The sequence below is a fragment of the Galeopterus variegatus genome, unplaced genomic scaffold (assembly GCF_000696425.1).
Source record: "Galeopterus variegatus unplaced genomic scaffold, G_variegatus-3.0.2 Scaffold5055, whole genome shotgun sequence".
In the NCBI taxonomy this organism is placed as follows: domain Eukaryota; kingdom Metazoa; phylum Chordata; class Mammalia; order Dermoptera; family Cynocephalidae; genus Galeopterus; species Galeopterus variegatus.
The window spans coordinates 55,073-61,169 of record NW_007731166.1 but is presented as its reverse complement, the minus strand read 5'-3'; positions in this window follow the sequence as shown (position 1 = coordinate 61,169).

Sequence of the window (6,097 nt, the reverse complement as noted above, 5' to 3'; positions counted from 1 at the left end):
AGTAAAGAGCGATCCCAGAAAGCCAGAGAAATTAGAATTGTTTAGACTACAAATGCAATATGGATATCTCATTTAAGGTTGACTGTAACCATGGGATGTAATATGGGGGAAGTAGCCCAGAAACAGATAAAATCCTCTATTTACAGCAAAGTCTTACCAACAAAGCTCCCCATATCAGTACAGTGTACTTACAAGTATCAAATTGAGTTTACCTGTTTTTCTTATTTGGTGGGTTAAGATAAAGATCCCAACAGATGAACAGCTGTTACTGCAGGTGTGTTGTACCTCAAGCGCCGGATTTTCAGTTCAGAATAGAGTGAAGGTGAGCAACCTAGAATATTCAAAGGTTTTGCTCTTTAAACACCATCTGAGTTCTAACACGATGCTCGTGAATATCTATACTTCGCCACTAGGTGGCAATGAGAGTTAAACAGTTACAGAAAAAGCTGTGGCACATTGAAGTTTTCCTATGGGGGGAAAATTGATCTTTAGATTTTGTGCATACATTTTTTGTTTGTTCAAAAAACATGATAGTAGATGACACCTCTTGTACCGTGCCACACATCTCAGCCCACTTTTTTCCCCCTCCAGTCCCTGCTGAAGAAATTGGTGACAGGCTCATTTCAGCTGCTTTTTTTTTGCCCTAAGACATTTCTCATGTGTGGTTGGAACACCTGTGAGAAGCTGCTAAGCATTTGTGAATGCTCAAAATTACAAGTGTGGGAGAATTAACACCCAATGCGCAGCCCTTGACTCTTAGGAAACAGGAGTCATGGATATGTGCTTCTCTCATCTCCCTCAAGTGGACAATTCTGAAGCACAGTCTACATTGCTCATCAGAGGGTCCCCGTTAGATCAGATCTCAGTTTTCCATAGTGGTAACCAGCTTTATAACCCACTGTCTTGGCTTTCTCTCTCTTCCTGCTTTACTTTTTCCAGTGTCCCACCCCTGCTACCTGGCATCATGTGCCAAAATAGTCTTACCTATAAAGCTCTCCACATTAATATAGCTTACTATACCGGCTTTCTCTCCTTTCCTGTTTTAAAGTCTGCATTCTGGAAGGAACCCATGCATAACCCACCACTATGATAAAGAATTTTTGCAGCACCCAGAAGTCTATATCATGGCTATTCTTCCCAGCAAACACCCTTTTAAAGACAATCAATATTCTGATCTCTATCAACTTACATTAGTTTTGGTTCTGTTTTGAACTTCATATTACTGGAATCATGCAATAAGTCCTATTTTGTGTCTACATTATTTCATTCAACAGTGTTTCTGTGAGACTTATCCATGTTGTGGCACGTAACAATAGTTCACTCTTTTTCATTGCTGTGTAGTATTTCATTGGGTGAATATACCACAATTTATCCATTCTGCTATAAATGGACATTAGAATTGTTTCCACATTTTAGTTAGCTTTCTTTCTTTTCTTTTTTTGGCAGCTGGCCCGTGTGGGAATCCGAACCCTTGACCTTGGTGTTACAACATCATGAGCTATTTTTAATAATGCTGCTTTGAGCATTTTTGTACACATCTCACTCTGAACATAAACACTAATTTCTTTCTCTGAAGTATATACATAGAAATGGAACTGAGGGGTCATAGATTATATGTATTTTTTAGATTTAATAGATACTTGCAAACATTTCATAGTGGTTATACTGGTCTACCTTTCATCTTTTTTATCCTCACCACTATTTGATATTATTACCTCTTTAATTTTAGCCACTCTGGTAGGGTGTTGTATTAGTCTGTTTTGTCTTGCTATAACAGAATATACAGAACCAGGTGATTTCTAAAGAAAACAAAATTTATTGCTTACAGTTTCTGAGACTGGGAAGTCCAAAGTCCTTCTAATGGTGGTGACAGTGACCCAGGGGTCTCATATTGCAAGATGGTGGAAGCAGAGAGAGCAGAGAGAGAGAGACTCTCCTCTTTCTTCTTTAAAATCCTCAGAACCACACCCCTGACCACCATTTTTAACCCATTCACTATGGCATGGTCTTAAAATCCAATCACCTCTTCAAGGCTCCACCTTTCAATTACCGTAATAGGATTTCCCACCCTCTTAACAGTAACAATCGGTGCCAAGTTTCTAATACATAAAACTTGGGGGACACAATTCAAGCTTCAGAGAGTTTCCAGGGATACATAATTCAATCCACTACACGTGTAGTATATCTAATTGTTGTTTCAGTTTGTATTTCCCTGTTGACAAACGGTACTAACATATGTATCTTGGTCCATTCTGTGCTGCTGTAATAGAATACCTGAGACTGGTTAATTTATAAGGAAAAGAGATTTATTTGGCTCACAGTTTTGGAGGCAGAGAAGTCAAAGAAGCATGATGCCCACATCTCCTTGGCTTCTGGTGATGGTTTTTATGCTGCCTTGTAGCCTGGTCAGAGGTCAAAGGGGAAGTGAACATGTGAGTAGAGACTGAATATGAAGGTCCTTGCTTTATACAACCTGCCCTTGTAGGAACTAATCCACTCCTGTGAGAACTAATCCAGCCTCTCTAGAGTGAGAACTCACTCACTACTGAGAGAGTAGCACCAACAACCTCTACAACCCAAATGCTTCCCATTAGGCCCCACCTCTTAAAGGTTCCACCTCCCAATATTGCCATATTGGGGATCCAGCCTCAACATGAGTTTTGGTGGAGACAGACTACATCTAAACCATAGCAATATGTCTATTAGCCATTTAGATGTATTATTTTGTTAAGTCCTTAAGTTTTTAAGCTATACTTTGAGGGGTGAGGTCAGTGTCTTATTTATTTGAAGTTCTTTGTATTTTCTGGTTATTATTCCTTTGTTGGATATTTGTGTTGTGAATATTTTCTATGAGTCTTTGGTTTTCTTTTCACTCTCTTAAAGCTGTATTTTGATAGAAAAAATTCTTCCTAATGGAATATAGTTTATTAGTATTTTTCTTTGTGGCTATTTTTATTTAATTCCATGAATTCTTTACTCCTACTCCAAGGTCATGGGATATTCTCCATTATCCATGGTTCTCAAACTTGAATGATCATCAGAATCACCTGCATTTCCTCATTAGGCATTACTTAGTTTATGTGTATGAACTAAGTATTCTAATCATTCCTGATAGTGATGAGAGTCTAAAATCTCTTATATGCAATATTCAGGAAGTCAATTTTAGATGACAGGAAGCCCACTGGAATTCAGGTTAGTGGGTGGGTTCTTTTGGGTTTCTTAAAAAGCATGCGGTAAAAAGGCAGATTTAAGTTTCCTGAAAGGAGTCAACTCAAGTACAAATACCATTACAGGGTTTATTATCTCCACGACTAAGAAGAACACAGGTAGGTTCTTTCTGTTTCTAGAACAGGAAGATATTATAGATTTACATGGACAAAAACCAGATGGCTTCTCCTTCCTGGATGATCTCCCTCTATGACTCTTCATTGACCCTAATAGACCTACAAATCCTTGCTCTGCCAGAGTATACCCTAGAGCACCAGTCTACAAATATCTACCTGGTGGGGACATAAAGACTTTCTAAGACAATATAGGCATGGCTACTTTACAGGAGATCAATTTCCAAAATTTATATGTACTCTTCCCCAAATTGACATATTAAGGTAATTTTTGAATGTTTCTAATTTCCCACATCCCTTTCTATTTTAGTTTCCCACGAGGAAAGACATATAGCTCATCTGTTCAAGATCTTATTCTGGTGCATTGTCATGGTATGCTAAAATTCAGGGGTTCTAAACAAAAGGACAATTTGAAATATTGCTAATGGGGTTGAGAAAGTAAATGTTTCTATTGGTCAGATAACAAATGCTTTTGCAAATTAATCACCCTCCAGTATTTTGATTTTAACAAAATTAAAGCAAGATCTAAGTGAATTTTCAGCTATGTGGATTTTCATCAATAAAAATAATTTTGATGATACACCATTATATGTCTCTTAGAATATGACTCAGCTGGAGTTCAAGAAAGTGTGCAACATTGTATTTAAAAACTTTTCATTACTGTATGTTAACTTATGTGAACACAGCCTCTCTCTGTTTTCCTGTATAAAAATAAAAAAATAAAATTAGAAAAAAATTGGTGCCAAAGCTTGTTTTATTTTAGCAATAAATAATATTCATCAATAAGTACATGAACTAATTGGAAACAGTTGCAACTTATTTATCTCATTCAGAGATATATTTCCAACACAATTTTACTTTTTATTTTTAATAACTATGTTAAAATTTGATATACGTTGGTTATTTTTTCCAACCTTGAATTAATAATAATAGCAATGATAACTCCACCTAGAAAAATCCTTTTAAAAGGAGGTTAAAGTTACAGAAAACTATATATTTAATATTTTTAATATATATTAAATTTTTATTAGATTGAAGCAGGATAAGGTGATTAATAAAAGACTTTCCCACAGAAAACATAATTCATAAGATAAAATTATGTGAAGAAAGTGAGGTAAAAATGTGAGTTTAAGGTGAAAAATGAATGCTGTAAAACTTCTGACTTAAAGATGTTTGCTTATGTACTTTTAAAATGAATGATGGCAAATATTAAATCATATTTTTTCAGTTTTATTTGTTTATACAATCATTTAAGAAGTCAATGCACAATTTTGAGCCTATTTTAATTAGTTAGAACTCTGTTAGAAACTCAAGAGAAATAAAAGTTCTTCATGTTAATAATTAAGAGTCATTAAATAGACAAATATTGATATTGTGGCATGATAAATTCTAAGGTACAAATATGCAACGTACTTTAAGAGACTATACAAAGAGTATCTAACCAGACTGGACTAAGAAATGTTTTCATTATTATACATAAGCCAAGATATTATAGATTTACATGGACAAAAACCAGATGGCTTCTCCTTCCTGGATGATCTCCCTCTATGGCTCTTCATTGACCCTAATAGACCTACAAATCCTTGCTCTGCCAGAGTATACCCTAGAGCACCAGTCTACAAATATCTACCTGGTGGGGACATAAAGACTTTCTAAGACAATATAGGCATGGCTACTTTGCCTATTTTAATTAGTTAGAACTCTGTTAGAAACTCAAGAGAAATAAAAGTTCTTCATGTTAATAATTAAGAGTCATTAAATAGACAAATATTGATATTGTGGCATGATAAATTCTAAGGTACAAATATGCAACGTACTTTAAGAGACTATACAAAGAGTATCTAACCAGACTGGACTAAGAAATGTTTTCATTATTATACATAAGCCCTTCGGGGGATGAGTGCAAAGAACTTCACTTGTGTTATGACATTAAATCAGTCATATATAATTACACAATTGTTAATATGAGCAAATTGCTTGCATTTGAATGAACGAAGCTTTTCTTTTCTTTAAAATAGTGCCAATTTGGTGATTGTGATCTGAGAACATTCTGGTCATGTTACAAATTCATTCCTAATGAAAGTGTACATGCTCAGATGGAAAAGCAGAGAAAATTGGATGGTACGCACATTTTTTTTCCAATTGATATTTGAAGAGAGGTCTTCCATTTTTGGCACATTTATTTCCTACCTGATTCTCCAAACACTAATGGACAGAGAAGAAATGAGAAGAGGCGCAGTGTTTGTTTTGTTTGGAGAGTAAAATTCTGTAATAACTTTGTCTTCAAATGTCCAGAATTAAGTTAATGGGTCAATAAATCTCCAAACCTTATCACTGCTCCTGGTAAATAATTAAAAAAATGAGAAAGAAACTCATTGACTAGACAATGCAGTCTACTATTATAAAAATTACTTACAGTATCTCTATCATTTTTGGTCATCAATAAATAATGTATAAGTAAATTTTTAAAGTTTTTTTTTTACTATTTTTTAAAATTTATTTTTAATTGTCATGTATTGATTGTATATATTGATGGGGTACAGAGTTATATTTCAATACACTTTTACAATGTGAGATGGTCAAATCAAATTATCATATTTAGACTCTATTAGATATATTGAAAAAAGTGATATTACAGTTTTATTTTATTTTATTTTTTATATTTACATATACTTTAATAACAAGGTCACATTAGCTGAAACTGAACAAAGAAAGGGAGACAAGGAGAAATTTACATATGATACTTCCACAAGTTT